Raw genomic sequence first — 9,876 nt, forward strand, 5'->3', positions numbered from 1 at the left:
GGTGCAACATCTGTGTAATGGTTGTGGATGCTGTGAGATCCCATCACTGGTGGAAAGCAAAATGCACATGTAACTTCACAGGGGTTTGAAAGTATAGAGAGTTTGGTGTGCAATATAATCACTTTTATTCCTAATACTAAAATCATGTATGTAAAGTGATGCAATTGACCATTTTTTTTTGCACTTTGGCATTTATAAATATTTATATGTATTTAAAGATTAAGAATGTGTGTATACATATGCATATATATAATAGAAACCTGCTCAGTTTTGTAAACACAAATGTTACCTTTCTGTATGAGTATGAGAGACTTTGTTTAGTGTTAACACTACTGCAGTGAACATAAGCAATTTATGAAATACAACTAAAAATAAGTGATGGTCAACATAGATGCAAACTGTAATCTTAACTGCTCACCTGAAGAGGAAAAAAAAAAAGAAGAATCTATGGCTATTAATCAGATTCTTTACCAGAAACCTTGAAAGATGTATGAACACTGAGTAGCTGACTGGCATTGCAGAAATGGAGTATGTTTTAAAGGTTTATCTGTGCTCGTATCGTTTTTCCTCAAAAAGAAAAAAACTCCAAAACCCTTAGAAGGAGAACCCTGGCATTTTGAAACCTGTAAGTACGCTTTGAGGAAATGGTATGGTATGACAAATTGTGTTTATTTTAATTGAAAATGCCAAAAACACAAGAAGCAAATGTTAAAACGAGGGCTTTGTCTGCACAGAGCATACACAACAAGCAAGTCCGACTGGAACCAGTGTTTGCAAACAGCTTTTGGGGCTTTGTGTTCTTTCCTGCAAGGGTTTGTGTTGTCAAAATAATGAAAATGAAACCCAACCTAAACTCATAATTAACTAATTTGTTGGTAAGTTTCAAAACCTGTTCAGGACCAGAGGGCTTTTGTGTCTTTAAGTCCTAACAGAGTATATATATGTTTATTCAAAATTAAGTGGGAGGGGAAAAAAAACAACATAATACCATTTGTTTTATTTTTCTGACCTAAAGGAAGGACCTCAGTTGCTAAATTGCAGTGCTGGATTGGTTTCTGTTTGGCTTAAAATGACCATTTGACAAATGAAGTAAAATTTGGACATTCAGAATAAAAGTGAGCCACTGAGCCTTCCAGCAGGGAGTGCTGCTTTGGGCAGCAGTGCAGTCCCCTCGGTCAGTGTGTGCTGGAATTGAGCTGTTGAGGTGCAGACAAATCTTTCCTGAGCACAGTGCTGGTTCTGAACATGGGCTCGGTTTTGTGTGGAGCGTTTCATTTGAATTGTGACTCTTGAAATGGCAGTACTGGAGTGCAGGGGGTAACTGCTGAACAGCCTATGTCTGTGTGCTCTACGTATGTCACATGGATTCTATCAGGGCTTGATGCTAAACGTAGTGATGCTGTATGCTGGGAGCCAAATTCTTTCCTGGGATGTGTGCTGTGTAATTCCTGCTCAAAACTGGTTTTGCTCCGGGGATATGTGCACCCAGATGCAGAATTTGGACTGAAGTTCCTATAGGTGAATCCAATAACTTTGCTTTGCCACTGTGTCTTCAATTTTTTTTTTTTAACATGTTCAAAGTATGACAGAAAAAAAACGTATTCTGGCTCATTCTCTTACCTGTATCTTAGATTGTCTATTACATGAGTAATAGTGGTGTTTTTAAAGCTTATTACACAGCTTACCAAATCACTTTTAATTTTGCCCACTGCATGCTGAAAATGTCTGGAGCTAAACTGATGTTTTACGTAAGCCATCGTTTCTCATATCTGTGTTGGAGGAAAGTGAAGAGATCAACGTTTCTGTTTGTTTTATAAAATGACTATTTTTGTAGCTCGAATTTCAGTTGTTGGTTTTTAATCCCACAGCTTTGCTTTGTGGATGGAAATTTACCTGGGTCCTCTATTTCAAAGAATATATGTAGAACAAGTCCAGTATACAATTAAGAAAATAAAAGTCGTCTGCGGTTTGTTACTGAAAATATGGCAAATTATTTTGGTCCAAGTATTCAAAAGAAAATAGAGAATATACATGTAATTATTTAAGTTTATACTCCTTGATACTGCTGCTTATTTTTTGAAAAGGTGCTTGCAGTTTTGCACAACAGCAATCAGCTTTGTTAATTGTTGGGTTTGAAGCACTTTAGGGTTCTTCTAAATAAAACCAGTATACGGCGCAAGAAGGAATGACATAAAAATATTTGATGTATTTAAATTTGGTTGCCGTTCTGATAGATTTGATCGGCATTTTCCTTTAAATTTGAAGCTGTTCTCACAGATGTAATATTTGAGATTTTTTTTTTACGGGCTAAAATTTAACATGTAGAAAGAGATCACTTGAGAAACATCTCCCTACATAAATAAATGCATGTAGGGTGACTTCAACAGCAGCGTGACTACCCAGGCATCTGTTGTATAAAGTATGGCAAAGTCTTTATTTCTAGCTTTCTATAAAGCTCAGCTAGCTGTGGGCACTAGGATTTTTTCTTAAAGCAAAACTCTTCTATTACCATTTGGCTCTTAATCCTAATCCAGATGTGTACACAGTGTGAGGCAGCAACGTCTGCTTCCACTGGGGCTCCATTGTAATAGAGGCTCTATGGATGCCATAGCAGGAGAGTCCCCGCAGCAGCACTCCAACAGCCTGATGCTCTGAGGGGTGCCTGCTCACGTGTGTGCCCCCGTGTGCATTCCCCTGGCTGTGTCTTTACTTCGTAGTTTCTAGGATAACAAAAGCAGAGGAGAAAGCAATCAGGTAAGAGCCACATTTTATGCCCACTACTTGCAACGGTAGTCCTGTTTGTTGGTGACTATGAAGCCGGGTTAATGCCTGCAGCACACGCTGTGGTTTTGTCTGCTAATGGGGAATAACTTTTTTGAAGAGCCGTGTGTGTCACTAGCTTTTCTATGAATTCAGATGCTTAAATTGGTGCTAATTTTTTAAAAGAAAATGTAACAGATGGTTAGCAATGTATTTGTCTGTTTTTGATACTTATATTTTTCTTAAATGTTGGCAAACCAAACTTTATAAAAATGACTGATGTGCTTTTTCAGCTTCGAGTTTCCAAATTTTCCTAAAGTGTTTAAAATTCCATGGTAGTTACTGCTTCTTTGGAGCAATTGTTTCAAGTGCTTTATACACTAATTAAATGAACATGATTAGAAAAGATAGCAACACATATCTACAATCCTGTGATTTAAGTTCTGGGGCATACTGTGTCCCACAGGTGGTTCCAGGAGTGTTGTGTCATCCAGAAACCTCAATCAGGGCAAATCAGAGATCCTTGTGTGCAGGTACCCAGTACAGCGAAGCCTTCTTGGGTCCTTAAGATAACTTAAAGAGATGATGATTTTTTTTCATCTATTTTAAAGAGAAATGGAACAAATGGAAATAATGAACTGTTGTTGTATAAATTCCAGAGAACGTATTCTGTGCTTTGCTCCAGAACACATGCTATGAAAGGGAACGGTAGGCTCCTCGAGTGATTTGTTAGGAAATCTGACATTACCAATGATTTAACCCCCCCCAGGCTCTCTGTTCTGTGAGAACTCTGTTGGAAATGCCTTCAGGCTGTACCCTCCCTCGAAATCCTCTGTCCGTCCCCTTTGGGCCCTGTTTGCAGCCCCTTTCCCAAACGGAGTAGCATCAAGCCCTGTCACCTGTCACAGTGTTATGACTTTATGGCCTTAATATTCGTTACGATACGGTGTATAATTTCAGAAGGAAGATGTACTCTGGAGTCTGATTCTATAAACACGTGGCCTCTTCTGCCTATGACAGGCTTTGATTGTCTTGTCTCGTTCTTGATGCTCGTGCAATAGGAACATGTTCCCTTCGGTGCAGTGACTATTCTGTCTGATGCTGGACTTTGTTTTCAGGATGATGGAAGGTATTTTTGTTGGACGGACAGCAGTCATGCTTCCTTGGTTGTTCTGTTTTTTTGTTGTTGGTTTTTTGGTTTTTTTTTTGGATTCTTTTTCTAAGGAAACTAGAATTCCATGAGGAAAGCTGCCAATAACTAGTTCTGAAGTGCTAGTTAAAGCTTTGTTCTGAAGCTTTTTTTCTCCAAAAATCTTACCATAAAACAGTACTAAAGCCACTGTAAAATGACAAATAAATATGTATACTTAAGCAATTTGAGCCGTCTGTTTATTTACTGTAGCTGTTTTCTTTCTCTTGTTTTTTTTTTGTGTTGAAGTGGAATGTTTTATCTAACCAAGAGAATGTGTTCTTAGTTATCTTAAAGCAGAATGTTTTGTTTACCACTTGAGTTCTCATTTCACCAAAAAACTCTGAGTATGAAAAATAAATGAATAACAGCTTTCTGAGGCTGCTGGGAGCTGCTTTCTGCTGATGAACTGAAACGTTTGGGCACACAAACAGCTCTTGGTTTTACTGCCAAGTAAGAAGTGTGTTTTCAAATTTGTTTTTCTAAATTGCAGAACCCTTCTGGGTAATACTGACAGATCGGTACTCACATCCAGACCGTGCCGTAATTGGATTTTCAGATTTCATTGCCAGTTGCAGGTGGACTACTGGTGGCCATAGGGGCATGTGTGATTTATCTACACGTATATAAAAGGTAGAAATTTCTTTTCACCTTCTGCTCTAACAGTGTTGTTTCCTTTTGTTTTCACCGAACAAGGTAGATGTACAGCCAAATGGAAAAAAAGGAAAAAGAATGTAGCATTTGGAAGAGTTAAGCTTATAAAGATGCTGATATGGTTTTTTGTTTGCTCTGTAACCATCTGAGGGAGCTGAAGTGAAACTTATCTGCTACTTTAATCTAATTGCTTTTCATTTTTCTTTCTAATACTAAGGGGCTGGGTCTCAGCCAGGCTTTGGCTTTGAAAAAGCTTCACCTGAGATAGTGTGAATTAATTCCTACAGGAATATTGCTCTTTCTTTTATGGAGAGCTTGTAGTTTTATCTCTTCTCCGCAGGGCTTTGCAACGGACTATCTGGATGAAGGGATGCACAGTAGATCCCACAGCTCCCGCATATGTGATGATAGAATGTTTTTCAGGTTGCTTAAGCTACAGAGGTAGACCTAATGCTTTCAGTAGAAGAGTACAAAAGCAATAAAGCAGCACCGTGACACGCCTGCAAGGAAGTGCTGCCTCACCTTGTGCAATAAGATGGATTCAGTCATGTTTAATCTTAAAACAAACTGCTCCCCGGGGAAGGAGAAAAATCTGCTGTTTCTGTGTACACGTCATAAGATCTTTCAGTGAGACATGTGGCTATCAGCTGCATGGTCACTGCTGGGATTCCTTCTGAAGAACAAAGACTGAGCCACGTGTTTCTATCATACAGGATATAATTTTACATTCAGTACAGGTTTAAGTATACAGATGCCACTGTTCATGTTACAGCTCCGCAGCAGGTAAAAGAGTTGTTCACTTATGTGACATCCAGGGCAGGAAAAATGTAAGCAGAACACAGTAACGAGTTTAATAAGAATGGTAAGCCAAAACCTAGGAGAAGTTTGCTTTCTAAGAAGAAAGTGATGAGTGAAAAAAATAGAAGGGAATAAAGAAACGTAAAAAGATGTAATGGATTTCTTTCTTTACAGTGTTCAAGGCAAAGGATGGTAAGTGCTAAATTAAGCCACTTGCTCCTGTCTGTGGAAAAGATGCATGGTGAGGTGTATTGTGTTTTAATCAAACGGTCAGCTTGCATGAGATACCTCCAAGTTACAGCTAATGATATGGGTTCATTGGGGTTACTTATGTGATGAGTTCATTCCTCTTACTTACGTGATGGAAAAGCACCATTTGGAAATGATGTCCCTCATGTTCAGCACCTAGAGGCCCAAGCAATGCTGCCTTTGTTAAAGCCATGTCGTGCAATTCTGGCCTTGCACTCTGCCTTCTGTATGGCCAGCAGCACTGCCAGGGGCCAGGGCCTGTGGGACAGTGGCTGTCACTGCTGTCCCCTGGGTCCTGTGTTCTGTGCCCTCAGAGCAGCTGTCTGTGCTTCTTGGGCATCTCTGGGCCAGCGTAGCCCTGTCAGGTTTCTCAAAGGAGGATTTCCCTTGAATGTTGCTCAAAGCAGGTGCCTGCCAGAGCTCAGTGCCTTTCTGTTACAGCAGGATGTGTTTTGGTGCCAATCTCTCTCTGCCTTGTCACAGCTTGTGAGAGCTTTCTCCCTCTTCACAGCTGTTTGGAGATTTTCAAATATTTGGAAGAAGTCCACTTTTTTGGAGCCTGGGTTCCTTGCAGGCGCTGGTTTTTGCATACCGGGGATGGAGTGCTGCATCCACTTGCCTGCAGGTCTGGCTCTTGTCCCCACGATCTGCTCCTTCCCACTCTCCTTTTGACATTATTTGACCAACAGCCCATTGCAGAGCTGCCCTCAGCCGTTTCATTTCTGGGCTGGGAGATTTGGGACGTGACCAAAAAGAGACAAGAAAGTGTTTCACTCTGCAGGTACAGGGCTCCTCGTGCTCCCTTTGCAGGGGTCAGGAAAGACACAAGTCGGATGATGGAGCAGTGCTGCTAGCCTGAACTTCACCTCTAGCAGCAAAACCACTCCTGAATTGACAGTGCTGGCGCTCTGCGTGAGCTCTGGGCCTATTAATAACGTGACAGATGGCTACAGTTTTGGATGGATTGGATTCAGTTTCGTGGATGGATGTTTTCTCCCATTGAGGAAGGGGGCAGCAGCTGCTGTCCCCTGCTGTGATGACACCGGTGGTGATGTGGAAGGGTGACATGGTAGACAGCAGTGCAGAGGAGCTCTGGGCAATGGGGTGAGGCACATCCCGCTGCTTGAGGCCGCTGGGACCCTGTGGTGGCTGCAGGTTTCGGTCAGTGTGCGGAGTTGATGGGTGCTCAGTGCCAGTATGGCCCCTTTGCTTCACCTGTGGACCTCAGTGCTGCCACAGACACTTCCATTCGCTTTAATGCTTGCAGGAGAACGCTCTATTTCTGCATTTTGCTGGTTGCTCACCCTGACGCCATCCCAGAGCTGATGTATAACAAGAAGATAATGATGGGTGCGCTGAGGCCTACTGCCCACAGTGCCATGAAGCAGCACAGCCCATGGGCACGACAGCGAGCAGCAGGGACGTGGCTTCCCTCTGCTCCTGGAGCTCCGTGCTGGCAGCGGGGCACGTGGAAAGGGAAGAAATGGCTTCTTCAGACTGGGCACCATCTTTGCCCAGGTCTGCAGGCAACTCCACAGCAGGGGCTGCTGAGCTCCAGGTGGGGAATGTGGAGCCCTCAAAAGCATCAGTGGGGCACAACAGTCCCATGCTGTGTGCTGCTCACCCAGCCTGCTGGCACTGCTCCACCTCTGTACTGACTTTTATTTTGCACCATATTCTTTCACCTTCCCTTGACTTACATTACTTTCCACACCAATGAAAGATCAGCAAGGCAAAGTGTTGTGGTTTTGTCTTGAGACAGCAGAAGAACTCCATTCCAGACTCTGCATGGAGCTGAGAGATCTTGCAAAATTATTTCTTATTTTGGACTGACTCAGGATGGAGCTTGTGCTTCATCCTGAGCACAGAGTGTGGTCAAAACCTTAATGTGTTGGAAACGGTTCCTCCAGGGAGAGCCTGGTGCAACAGGATGGCTCCTGGGGCCTCAGCTCTGTGCCTTGAGATAGCGTAGCCCATTGCTGTGGGGCTGCATGACACCTGCATTCAGACAGATCTTCCATGCCTGTGTGCTGCAGTGAAAAGAAACAGTTCTTGAGGACTGAGCCTTTTACACGTGGGTTTGTCTCGAGCCATGTTTAGAAACCAGAACTTGATGAAAACATGAGTTGATTTCTGTAGGAAATTAAACCGCCCGCAGTCAGGGTGTTTGGCATCTAAAATTGACTTTAGTGCTGCCTTGGTTTTTCTGTTAAAGAATTGCTTTTTTTTGCTCTCTTGTTGGTTTTCAGCCCAGGTTTCAATGATTTTAGAACAGTGAATCCCGCGGTCTCATCTATAATTTTATTTTTAATTGATTGACTGCAAGAGGAAAATAAGTTCTTTGTGTTGTGTTTTTTCTCCACATCCCCCTCGATCTTTTTAACAATAAATGATCTATTTGCTGTGCTGAAACTGTTGAACAAATGGGAACAAGAGCAAAGGCCTGCTCTGCACCTGCAGCAAAGCTTCTGTGCCCTGCTTGGCCCAGCTCCTGTTCCTGGCTGCTCTACTCAGGTGCCTCTCAGTATTTCCTGTCTCTTGGCAGCAGTCCCGTCCTGTTTGGCAAGAAAAACAAACAGAAAAGCAAACATTCATAACTCGATGGTGCAATGCAGCCGTCCCCAGCTGTGCCTGGGGGTGAGGCCGGGAAGCCCTTCCCTGCAGCTGATGGCCCGATGTATGGGCTCCTGTTGCTGGAGTCCGAAGCGGGATGGGAAAGCAAAAAGGTGGTTTTATTTTTTACTCCAAGAAAGGTATTCATCTTTTACCCACTAGGTGTCACGGTTGGGTTTGGGTTGATGTGGGAACTCGCAGCGTTGCCAAGCTCAGCAGACTTTTGGGAGCAACGCCTTATGAAAGCAAGCCAGGAATTAATTTTCATGACTTAAAGGCGAAAAGCTGTGTGAAGGGGACCGGGTGAAAAGTGGAGGCTGCTGGGAGGAGAGCGCTCCGTGTGCTTGGCTACATCAAGGGCAGCGTGTGTGGGGTGAGCTTCTGTAATAGGGAGAGCACAGCCACCCCAAGGGAACCCTGAGGGCTGTAAGTAGGGTTGGGAGGCTGCGCCAGGCGTTCTCTCACGGTCTTCCCAAGGCACGTTTCCATCTGGGACTTTTGTCCTTGTGTAAGGACAAGGCTCTGGCTTTAAAATAGCAAAAAGCAGAGTGCTCCCGCAATCCCTCTGGAAGCTATCAATGTAACAAATGTCTGCTGCTCCAAGCGAGCTGTCGTGTTTAACTGCATTTTGGATGGTGTCTCTAAAAACAGCAGCTGTCTGCATGCAAACGGGACTTTCCAGCAGTGCATAATATGAAAAAGAATCTTATTACTAGTTTAAAAAAAGAAAAAAGCAAGAAAGGCTCAACGAGCTCAGATAACACCAGCTCCAGATCAGCTCCAACAACACTCCAGACATCTGTGAGAGTCATTGGATTAATGTGATGTACGCCCCACATCCGCAGCTCTGCGCTTCTTAAGGTGTAGGAGCAGGCAGTGTGGCTCTGCCGGCAGGTACGGCCCTGCGGGGCTCCCTGACTCCTCTATCCCTCCCCTCCTCCATCTCATTCCTGTTTCTTCTCCTCCTCTGCTATTCACGCTTGGTGACCTCTTTCATGAACCACAACTTCAAGCACCCTATGATGATCCTCATTTACTGACATTAACCTCATTAGCAACAGCTGTAAAAACCTAGCTCCTAGCCTGGCACATTTGGGGTTGGCCAGAAGAGGGCAAGGAAAACCCGTGCTCAGAAACCTTCAGCTTCCTACAGAGCATTCACAGAGGGGAATTCTTCTGGGGCGGGAGTATGGATGCTTCGTTCTGGCAGAGCAGCCAGCTGCATTGCAGGGCGATGGCATTGTAAGACATTACAGGAGTTGGCAATGAGCCCCATCCCTTGCTATTTGGCAAGTACGGGTACTTGTTTCATTTGCACATCCAGGAACCGAGGTGCGTTTTGCTCCATCTCTCGTCGTTCGGGGTTGCTCTGCATTCCTGCCCTGAGATGGCTCTCAGACAAGGAATACCACAGCCCTATGGGAAAGGCTGCTCCTGTGCTCTTCTTTGGCCCCTGAAAAAGGGGAAAATGTCAGGAATTTCCCAATATCATCTTCAGCTGTTGGTTCTTCATCTGAACTGTCCAGAGCTGGATGGGATGGACAAGAACCAGCACTCGTGGGTTTGCTGCTCCACCATGAGCTCCGAAGTCATCTTTTACAGGGATTAAAAAA

This window comes from Meleagris gallopavo, chromosome 15 (assembly GCF_000146605.3).
Source record: "Meleagris gallopavo isolate NT-WF06-2002-E0010 breed Aviagen turkey brand Nicholas breeding stock chromosome 15, Turkey_5.1, whole genome shotgun sequence".
Taxonomy (NCBI): domain Eukaryota; kingdom Metazoa; phylum Chordata; class Aves; order Galliformes; family Phasianidae; genus Meleagris; species Meleagris gallopavo.